Source organism: Heloderma suspectum, chromosome 5 (genome assembly GCF_057233095.1).
Source record: "Heloderma suspectum isolate Gila_16-S chromosome 5, 16-S_ref, whole genome shotgun sequence".
Lineage (NCBI taxonomy): Eukaryota > Metazoa > Chordata > Lepidosauria > Squamata > Helodermatidae > Heloderma > Heloderma suspectum.
The window spans coordinates 235,651,729-235,662,500 of NC_139462.1; the positions used below are offsets into that span (position 1 = coordinate 235,651,729).

General features: G+C 49.4%; 1 pseudogene; it reads left to right on the plus strand.

The window, feature by feature from the left end:
• Positions 1-3,264: 3,264 nt before the first annotated feature.
• Positions 3,265-9,223, plus strand: LOC146345423 (protein CFDP2 pseudogene; annotated as a pseudogene).
• The last annotated feature ends 1,549 nt before the right edge of the window (positions 9,224-10,772 follow it).

Below are 10,772 nucleotides of genomic sequence, written 5' to 3' on the forward strand. Positions count from 1 at the left end.
GGAGACGGTGAGTGGCTGGATGGGGAGGAATAAGCTGAAGCTGAACCCTGACAAGACCGAGGTACTTTTGGTGGGAGACAAGAGGAGGCTGGGGGATGTTGACCTGGTGTTGAATGGGGTACGGATACCCTTGAAAGACCAGGTCCGCAGCCTGGGGGTCATTTTGGAGGCTCAGGTGTCAGCTGTGAGCCGGACAGCGCTGTATCAACTCCATCTGATACGGTGGCTGCGCCCCTTTCTTCCCGACCATCTGCTCCCATTGGTAGTACATGCCCTGGTCTCCTCTCGTTTAGACTACTGTAATGTGCTCTACGTGGGGTTACCCTTGAAGACGGTTCGGAAACTGCAGCTGGTACAGAACGCGGCGGCTCGCCTGATTAAAGGCAGCCGCCGGCGAGATCACATCACTCCAGTGCTGAAGGAGTTGCACTGGTTACCAGTTGTTTTCCGGGCCAAATTCAAGGTGTTGGTTTTGACCTTTAAAACCCTATATGGTTCCGGCCCAGCCTATCTTAAGGAGCGCCTCCAGCAACACCAGACAGGCCGCTTAACAAGATCAGCCTCAGATGGCCTTCTCTCTGTCCCATCAGCCAGGACAGCTAGACTGGTGGGGACGAGGGAGAGGGCCTTCTCTGTGGTGGCCCCCACTCTGTGGAACTCTCTCCCTAGGGAACTCCGTCATGCCCCCTCTTTAATGAGCTTCCATCGTGCATTAAAAACGTGGTTGTTCAGGCAGGCATTTGGGGTGGGTTAGGGTATTTTTTTTAAAACAATGTTTATGGTAAAATTTTATTGTTTTAAATTGTTTTATGGTGGGTTGTACATCGCCCAGAGTGGCTGGGTGACCAGTCAGATGGGTGATTAATAAATGTAATAAAATAAATAAATAAATAAATAAATAAATAAATTTTATCCTGGATCAATTATTGTGTCCAGAAAATGAGTTCCTGTCATTTTCTGATTTGTGCACTAAATACAATTTACCTGCTACAGCTGAATGGCAATACTTGCAACTGCAACACTTAGAATCATAGAATAGTAGGGTTGGAAGGGGCCTATACGACGTTCGAGTCCAACCCCCTGCTCAATGCAGGAATCTAAGTCAGAGCATCCCTGACAGATGGCTGTCCAGCTTCATCTTGAATGCTTCCAGTGCGGGAGAGCCCACTGCCTCTCTAGGTAATTGGCTCCATTGTCGTATTGCTCTAATAGTCAGGAAGTTTCATAGTTTTATAGAATCATAGAATAGTAGGGTTGGAAGGGGCCTACAAGGCCATCGAGTCCAACCCCCTAGCCATGTGGGTAGCTTTATCAAACCTCTGTGCATCCAAAATGTTATAAAGCGATATGGGGCAGCAAAAGTATGTATTCCCGACTGCATCATAGAGATTACAGCGTATGTTTGTTGTTTATTCATTCAGTCACTTCCAACTCTTCGTGACTTCATGGACCAGCCCACACCAGAGCTTCCTGTCGGCCGTCACCACCCCCAGCTCCCCCAAGGTCGTGTCCATCACCTCCAGAATATCATCCATCCATCTTGCCCTTGGTTGGCCCCTCTTCCTTTCGCCTTCCACTTTCCTTAGCATCAGCATCTTCTCCAGGGTATCCTGTCTTCTCATTAAATGGCCAAAGTACTTCAGTTTTGCCTTTAATATCATTCCCTCAAGTGAGCGGTCTAGCTGTATTTCCTGGAGTATGGTTTGATCTCCTTGCAGTCCAAGGCACTCTCAGAATTTTCCTCCAACACCACAGTTCAAACGCATCTATCTTCCTTCACTCAGCCTTCCTTATGGTCCAGCTCTCGCATCCATAGGTTACTATGGAGAATACCATTGCTTTCACTATGCGGACCTTTGTTGTCAGTGTGAAGTCTCTGCTCTTAACTATTTAATCAAGGTTTGTCATTGCTCTTCTCCCAAGAAGTAAACGTCTTCTGATTTCCTGGCTGCAGTCAGCGTCTGCAGTAATCTTTGTGCCTACAAAGACAAAGTTTGTCACTGCCTCCACATTTTCTCCCTCTCTTTGCCAGTGATCAATCAAGCTGGTTGCCATAATCTTGGTCTTTTTGAGGTTTAACTGCAACCCAGCTTTTGCACTTTCTTCTTTCACCGACATAAGGTTCCTCAGCTCCTCCTCGCTTTCAGCCATCAAAGTGGTATCATCTGCATATCGGAGATTGTTAATGTTTCTTCCAGTGATTTTAACTCCATCCTTGGATTCATCAAGCCCAGCACGTCGCATGATGTGTTCTGCGTACAGGTTGTATAGGTAGGGTGAGAGTATACAGCCCTGCCGTACTTCTTTCCCAATCATAAACCAGTCCGTTGTTCCGTGGTCTGTTATTACTGTTGCTACTTGGTCGTTATACAGATTCCTTATGAGGCAGACAAGATGATTTGGTATCCCCATACCACCAAGAATTTGCCACAATTTGTGATGATCCACACAGTCAAAGGCTTTAGAATAGTCAATAAAACAGAAATAGATGTGTTTCTGAAACTCCTGGCTTTCTCCATTATCCAGCGGATATTGGCAATTTGGTCTCTAGTTCCTCTGCCTTTTCTAAACCCAGCTTGCACATCTGGCAATTCTCGTTCTATGAATTGCTGGAACCCTTGCAAGATCTTGAGCATTACCTTACCGGCATGTGAAATAAGTGCCACTGTCCGACAGTTTGAACATTCTTTAGTGTTTCCCTTTTTTGCTATAGGGATATGTTGATTTTTTCCAATCTGTTGGCCATTCTTGTGTTTTCCAAATTTGCTGGCAAATGGTATGCATCACCTTGACAGCATAATCTTGCAAGATTTTAAACAGTTCAGCTGGGATCCCGTCGTCTCCTGCTGCCTTGTTATTAGCAATGCTTCTTAAGGCCCATTCAACCTCACTCTTCAGGATGTCTGACTCTAACTCACCGACCACACCATCAAATCTCTCCTCAATATTATTATCCACCTATACAGATCTTCCATATATTCTAGCCACCTTTTCTTGCTCTCTTCTGCTTCTGTTAGGTCCTTGCCATCTTTGTTTTTGATCATACCCATTTTTGCCTCCTCTTCATGGATCACTGTCTTGCTGTGGCGAAGGGGCTTGCGTAACTCCATGAAGCCATAAGCTACGCCGTGCAGGGCCACCCAAGACGGACAGGTCATGGCAGAGAGTTCTGACAAAATATGGTCCCCTGGAGAAGGAAATGGCAACCCACTCCAGTATCCTTGCCAAGAAAACCCCATGGAACGTATCACAAGGCTAAAAGATATGACGCCGGAAGATGAGCCCCTCAGGTCGGAAGGTGTCCAATATACTACTGGGGAAGAGCAGAGGGTATTTCCAAGTAGCGCCAGAAAGAGTGAAGCGGCTGGGCCAAAGCTGAAAGGACATTCAGCTGTGGATGTGTCTGGTGGTGAAAAGAAAATCCGATGCTGTCAAGAACAATATTGTTTAGGAACCTGGAATGTCAGATCAATGAATCAAGGTAAGCTAGAGGTGGTCAAACATGAGATGGCAAGATTGAACATCAACATCCTGGGAATCAGCGAACTAAAATGGACAGGCATGGGTGAATTTAATTCAGGTGACCATCATATCTACTACTGTGGGCAAGAATCCCTTAGAAGAAATGGAGTAGCACTCATAGTCAACAAAAGGGTGGGAAAAGCAGTACTGGGGTACAATCTCAAAAATGATAGAATGATCTCAGTACGAATCCAAGGCAAACCATTCACCATCACAGTAATTCAAGTCTATGCCCCAACCACTGAGGCCCAAGAAGCTGAGGTTGATCGGTTCTATGAAGACCTACAACACCTTCTAGAACTAACACCAAACAAAGATGTCCTCTTCATCATAGGGGATTGGAATGCAAAAGTAGGAAGTCAAGAAATCACCGGGATAACAGGCAGGCATGGCCTTGGTGCACAAAATGAAGCAGGACAAAAGCTAATAGAGTTTTGCCAAGAGAACACGCTGATCATAGCAAACACTCTTTTCCAACAGCACAAGAGGCGACTCTACACATGGACATCACCAGATGGTCAATATCGAAATCAGATTGATTATGTCCTTTGCAGTCAAAGATGGAGAAGCTCCATACAGTCAGTCAAAACAAGACCTGGAGCTGACTGTGGCTCAGATCATGAGCTTCTTGTTGCAAAATTTCGGCTTAAATTGAAGAACGTAGGGAAAACCACTAAACCATTCAGGTATGACCTAAATCATATCCCTGATGAATATACAGTGGAGGTGAGGAATAGATTTCAGGGATTAGACCTGATAGACAGAGTGCCTGAGGAACTATGGATGGAGGTCCGTAACATTGTTCAGGAGGCAGCAACTCAATCCATCCCAAAGAAAAAGAAATGCAAGAAAGCCAAGTGGCTGTCTGATGAGGCTTTACAAGTAGCTGAGGAAAGAAGGGAAGCGAAAAGCAAGGGAGAAAGGGGAAGATCTATCCAACTGAATGCAGAGTTCCAGAGAATAGCAAGGAGAGACAAGAAGGCCTTCTTAAATGAACAGTGCAAAGAAATCGAGGAAAACAACAGAATGGGAAAGACTAGAGATCTCTTCAAGAAAATTGGAGATCTCAAGGGAACGTTTTGTGCAAAGACGGGCATGATAAAGGACAAAGAAGGCAGGGACCTAACAGAAGCAGATGAGATTAAGAAGAGGTGGAAAGAATATACAGAAGAACTATACAGGAAAGATCTGAATGTCCCTGATAGCCATGATAGTGCGGCCACTGAACTTGAGCCGGACATCCTCAAGAGTGAAGTCAAGTGGGCCTTAAGAAGCATTACTAACAACAGAGCTAGCGGAGATGACAGTATTCCAGCTGAGCTATTTAAAATCCTAAAAGGTGATGCTGTTAAAGTGCTGCATTCAATATGCCAACAAATTTGGAACACTCAACAATGGCCGCAAGACTGGAAAAGATCAGTTTACATTCCAATTCCAAAGAAGGGCAACGCCAAAGAGTGTTCAAACTACCGCACAATTGCGCTCATTTCACATGCCAGCAAGGTGATGCTCAAAATCCTACAAGCTAGGCTTCAGCAGTATGCGAACTGAGAACTACCAGAAGTACAAGCTGGGTTTTGAAGAGGCAGAGGAACTAGAGATCAAATCGCCAACATTCACTGGATCATGGAGAAAGCAAGAGAATTCCAGAAAAACGTCTATTTCTGCTTCATTGACTACGCTAAAGCCTTTGATTGTGTGGATCACAACAAACTGTGGCAAATTCTTAAAGTGATGGGAGTACCAGACCACCTTACCTGTCTCCTGAGAAACCTGTATGAGGGTCAAGAAGCAACAGTAAGAACCAGACATGGAACAACCGAGTGGTTCAAAATTGGGAAAGGAGTACGACAAGGCTGTATATTGTCTAGGGATGCACGAAAGTCACTTACCTGGTCTCGCAGCTTGCTTCGCGGTGGGGGGGAGGCGCTTCGCTGCTCCCCCCGAAGTTCAGGCCGGGGGGGGAGACTTCCCGCCTCGCCCTGCCGAAATTCAGGCGGGGTGGGAGGCTTCCTGCCTCGCCCAGCCGAAATTCAGGCTGGGGGGGAGGCTTCCCGCCTCGCCCGGCCGAAATTCAGGCCGGGGGAGAGGCTTCCCGCCTCGCCCGGCCACGAACTTCAAAAGAAAAAAAAAACAAAAACGCCCCTGTGATAGGCTACGTAACGATTTACGTAGCCTATCACGGCTAGATCTGCAAAGTCAGCCATGATAGGCTACATTAATCGTCACGTAGCCTATCACGGGTGACTTTGGAAAAAAAAAAAAAGCGCGTACGCAAATGGCGGCCCCCATAGGGAGCCGGCATTCGCGTTCCTTATTTGGTCCCTGTAGTCTACATAAAGATTTACGTAGACTACGGTGAAAATAAGGACAACGCAAATAGCGTTGCCCTTATTTTCGCCGTAGTCTACGTAAATCTTTACGTAGACTACAGGGACCAAATAAGGAACGCGAATGGCGGCTCCCTATGGGGGCCGCCATTAGCCATACGTGCTTTTTTTTTTTTTCAAAGTCACCCGTGATAGGTTACGTGACGATTAACGTAGCCTATCACAGCTGACTTTGCAAATCTAGCTGTGATAGGCTACGTAAATCATTACGTAGCCTATCACAGGGGCGTTTTTTTTTACTTTTCTTGTAATGGCGGCAGCGGCTGCCGCCCCCGCCCATGACGAAGACTTGCCGAACCGCCGCTGGGACCCGCCGCCGGGAGGGACATTCGTGAAAGGTAAGTCCCATCCCGGGGGGGGGGGCGGGGGGGCAGAGAATTTCTCCCCAAACAACCTTCGGAGGACCGAATGCGTTGGCACTCGGCCCTCCGAAGTTTCGGGGAGAAATTCTCCCCCATCCCTAATATTGTCACCCTGCTTATTTAACTTATATGCAGAGTACATCATGAGAAATGCCGGGTTGGATGAATCACAGGTCGGAATTAAGATTGCTGGGAGAATTATCAACAACCTCTGATATGCAGATGATACCACCCTAATGGCAGAAAGCGAAGAGGATCTCAAGAGCCTCTTGTTGAGGGTGAAAGAGGAGAGTGCAAAAGCTGGTTTGAAACTCAACATTCAAAAAACGAAGATCATGGCATCTGGCCCCATCACTTCCTGGCATATAGAAGGGGAAGAAATGGAAGCAGTGACAGATTTTACTTTCTTGGGCTCCAAGATCACCGCAGACGGTGACTGTAGCCATGAAATTAAAAGACACTTGCTCCTTGGGAGGAAAGCTATGGCAAACCTAGACAGCATAGTAAGAAGCAGAGACATCACCTTGCCAACAAAGGTCCGTCTAATTAAAGCTATGGTTTTCCCAGTAGTAACATACGGCTGTGAGAGCTGGACTATAAGGAAGGCTGAGCGCCGAAGAATCAATGCTTTTGAACTGTGGTGCTGGAGAAGACTCTTACGAGTCCCCTGGACTGCAAGGAGGTCAAATCAGTCCATCCTAAAGGAAATCAACCCTGAGTGCTCATTGGAAGGACAGATACTGAAGCTGAAGCTCAAATATTTTGGCCACCTGATGCGAAGAGAAAACTCTCTGGAAAAGACCCTGATGCTGGGAAAGACTGAAGGCAAAAGGAGAAGGGGACGACAGAGGATGAGATGGCTAGATAGCATCACCGATGCAATGAATATGAACTTGAGCACACTCCGGGAGAGAGCGCAGGACAGGAAGGCCTGGCGTGCTATGGTCCATGGGGTCACGAAGAGTCGGACACGACTGAACGACTGAACAACAACAACAACAACAATTACTACTACATCATGCTTTCTTAAAACATTGGCTATTTGCTTTTCAAAAGTTTCATCCTCGACTTTTCTTTGATTGGGTGGCCGGTAGTAGACTCCGACCACCGGGTTGCTTTTATTCCTTGCTCCATTTATTTTGATCCAGAAGCTCTTGATGGGGCTACCAAGCTCCTCCTCCTTTATTTCTGTGCAGAGATATGTATTTTTCACATATAGTGCAACCCCCCCTCCCTTTCTGTTCCTCCTGTTATCATAGAATCATAGAATAGTAGGGTTGGAAGGGGCCTACAAGGCCATCGAGTCCAACCCCCTGCTCAATGCAGGAATCCAAGTCAGAGCATCCCTGACAGATGGCTGCCCAGCCTCGTCTTGAACGCCTCCAGCGTGGGAGAGCCCACCACCTCCCTAAGGAATTGGTTCCATTGTCGTATTGCTCTAACTGTCAGGAAGTTTTTCCTGATGTTCAGCCGGAATCTGGCTTCCTGTAAGTTTTCCTGTAAGTTGAGCCCATTATTCCGTGTCCTGCACTCTGGGATGATCAAGAAGATATCCTGGCCTCCTTGTCTGTGACAACCTTTCAAGTACTTGAAGAGTGCTCTCATATCTCCCCTCAGTCTTCTCTTCTCAAGGCTAAACATGCCCATTTCTTTCAGTCTCTCCTCATAGAGCTTTGTTTCCAGTCCCCTGATCATCTTGGTTGCCCTCCTCTGAACCCTCTCCAGTCTGTCTGCATCCTTCTTAAAATGTGGTGCCCAGAACTGGACACAGTACTCCAGATGAGGCCTAACCAGTGCAGAGTAGAGGGGAACTAGTACTTCCCAGGATTTGGAAGCTATACTTCTATGAATGCAGCCCAAAATAGCATTGGCCTTTTTTGCAGCCACATCACATTGTTGGCTCATATTCAGCTTGTGATCGACAACAATTCCAAGATCATTCTCGCTTGTAGTGTTGTTGAGCCACATATCCCCCATCTTGTAAGCGTGCATTTGGTTTCCAGTCTATCCAGATCACTTTGAATTTTGTTTCTGTCTTCCAAAGTATTAGCTATCCCACCCAATTTTGTGTCATCTGCAAATCTGATCAGCATTCCATGCACCTCCTCCTCCAAGTCATTCATAAAAATGTGGAAGAGCACTGGGCCCAGGACTGAGCCCTGCGGTACCCCACTCATGACCTCTCCCCAGTTTGAGAAGGTCCCATTGAGAAGCACTCTTTGAGTCCGATTCTGTAGCCAATTGTGGATCCACCGGATCATTGTTTCATCAAGCCCACTTTGAGCTTCTTTGCTCATCAGGAGATCATGGGTACTTTGTCGAAAGCTTTGCTGAAGTCAAGGTATATGATGTCTACAGCATTCCCACGGTCTACAAGGGAAGTTACTTGATCAAAAAATGAGATCAGATTCGTCTGTTAGGACTTGTTTTTGACAAATCCATGTTGGCTTCGAGTAATCACTGCATTGTTTTCAAGGTGCTTCCAGATGGATTTCTTTATCATCTGCTCCAGAATTTTCCCTGGGATTGATGTCAGACTGACTGGTCTGTAGTTCCCAGGTTCCTCCTTTTTACCCTTTTTGAAGATAGGGACCACATTAGCCCTCCTCCAGTCATCTGGCACTTCCCCCATCCTCCATGATTTCTCAAAGAGAATAGACAGTGGTTCTGAGAGTTCTTCTGCCAGTTCCTTTATGACTCTAGGATGCAGTTCATCCGGCCCTGGAGATTTGAACTCATTCAAAGTAATTAAGTGTTCCTTGACCATGTGCCTATCGATATCAAGCTGCAATCCTGCCCCTTCAGCCTGCAGTTTGGCCTGCAAAAAGAATGCACTTCTTTCTGAACAAGTTATATCCTTCAATTGTTGTATTCCAGTCATGAGAGTCATCCCACCAAGTCTCAGTTATAGCTATCAAGTCATAATTTCCCTCCTGTATTAAGAGTTGAAGTTTTGTAACACCCCGTAACAAAAAGTGGCTGTCCCTAATACACCTAATACAAAGAAAAACTAACTCGCCTGGTGACTAGTACATTGTGGTGGCTGTGCTACCCCATCAGCCCCGCCCCCCCAACACGTTCCGCTCACATGATGGGTGGCATCGGCGCAGCCTCCGCGGCGCTGGCCCGCCCCGGTCAGAGCTGCCGCCAGTGCTTGGCCGGCAGGCGCCCCCGCTGGGCCCGGCTCAGGGCCGCCAGCTGGCCCAGCACCATCCTTGCCGAGCCTGCAGCGTCGCTCTCCCTCCGCGTCTTCAGCTCACGGTCGTGCTGGTAGACCAGCACGAGCAGCATGAAGAGGTTGACGAGCTGGGCTGTGGACCAGGGCACGTCCCAGCACTCCCCCACCCTCGCGGCGTCCTTCCTTGGCCCGTGCAGGCCGCCGGGCCGCGGCTTTCGCCCCACCACCACGTCCTCCCACTGCTGCGTGAGCAACGCCAGCCAGTCCAGCGACTGCGTGACCTCCTCCCACAGCCTCCGCGCCGCTGGGCACATCCACATGGCGTGCTCGGCCAACTCGCACTGCGTCACGCCCGACTGCATGGTGTGGCGCTGGCAAGCGAGGTGCACACATGCCTGCGCAGCCTCGTTGCCCCGCAGCCAGGGCTTGCAGCCCTGCAAAGCGAGCACGCTGTGGTACACCCGCCAGCGCACCTCCCACAGGGAATATGGGTTAGGGGTAGGGTGAGGGTAGGGGTTACGGGTTTGGGCTAGGGCTAACGACTGCACGGTGTGGTGCTGGCAAGCGAGGTGTACGCACGCCTGTGCGGCCTCGTCGACCTGCAGCCAGGGCTTGCAGCCCTGCAAAGCGAGCACGCCGTGGTATGCCCGCCAGGGCGCCTCCCACAGTGAGTACGGCATGCGCCGGTCCCAGAAGTTCTCCAGCGGGTACTCCGGTTTGCGCAGGTACTGCAGCTGGCCCCCCCGTGTCTGCCCCCCCTCTGCGTGCGGTGCGAACACGCACGCGTCGAGCATGTCCCAGTAAAGGCAGTGCTTGAGCTGCACCAGCGGGTCGCTGGTACCCTGCAGCGCCCCCACCACGCTCGCGCCCTCATCCGACCCTCGAAAGGCCACGCCAGAACCCGCCACTGCCACAGCACCCCGTAGACCTCGGCGAGGTAGTCAGGCCCCATGGCCTTGGCGGCCTGTGTGACGCGGTAGTCCCAGGAGCCCTCATCCCACCAGCAGCGCACCCACACGCTGCTGCACCAGCCACACTCGAAGCCCTCCATCCAGAAGTGCTCCGCGACACGCAGGTGGCCCTCCGCTGCAGCTGCCCTTGCTGACTCTGCGCACGCGAGTGCCCACTTCCTGAAGTTGTAGGCCAGGAAGGAGGCCAACAGTGCCGGCCCGACCGCTGGGAAGGCCAGCCTCGCCTATGCGAAGGGCTGGTGCACCACCGCGCGGGCCAGCGGCAACATGCGCATGCCCCACAGAAAGGGTTAGGGTCTGCGTCGGGTAGGGACAGGGATAGGGATAGGGTTAGGGGTGGGGTTGTGGG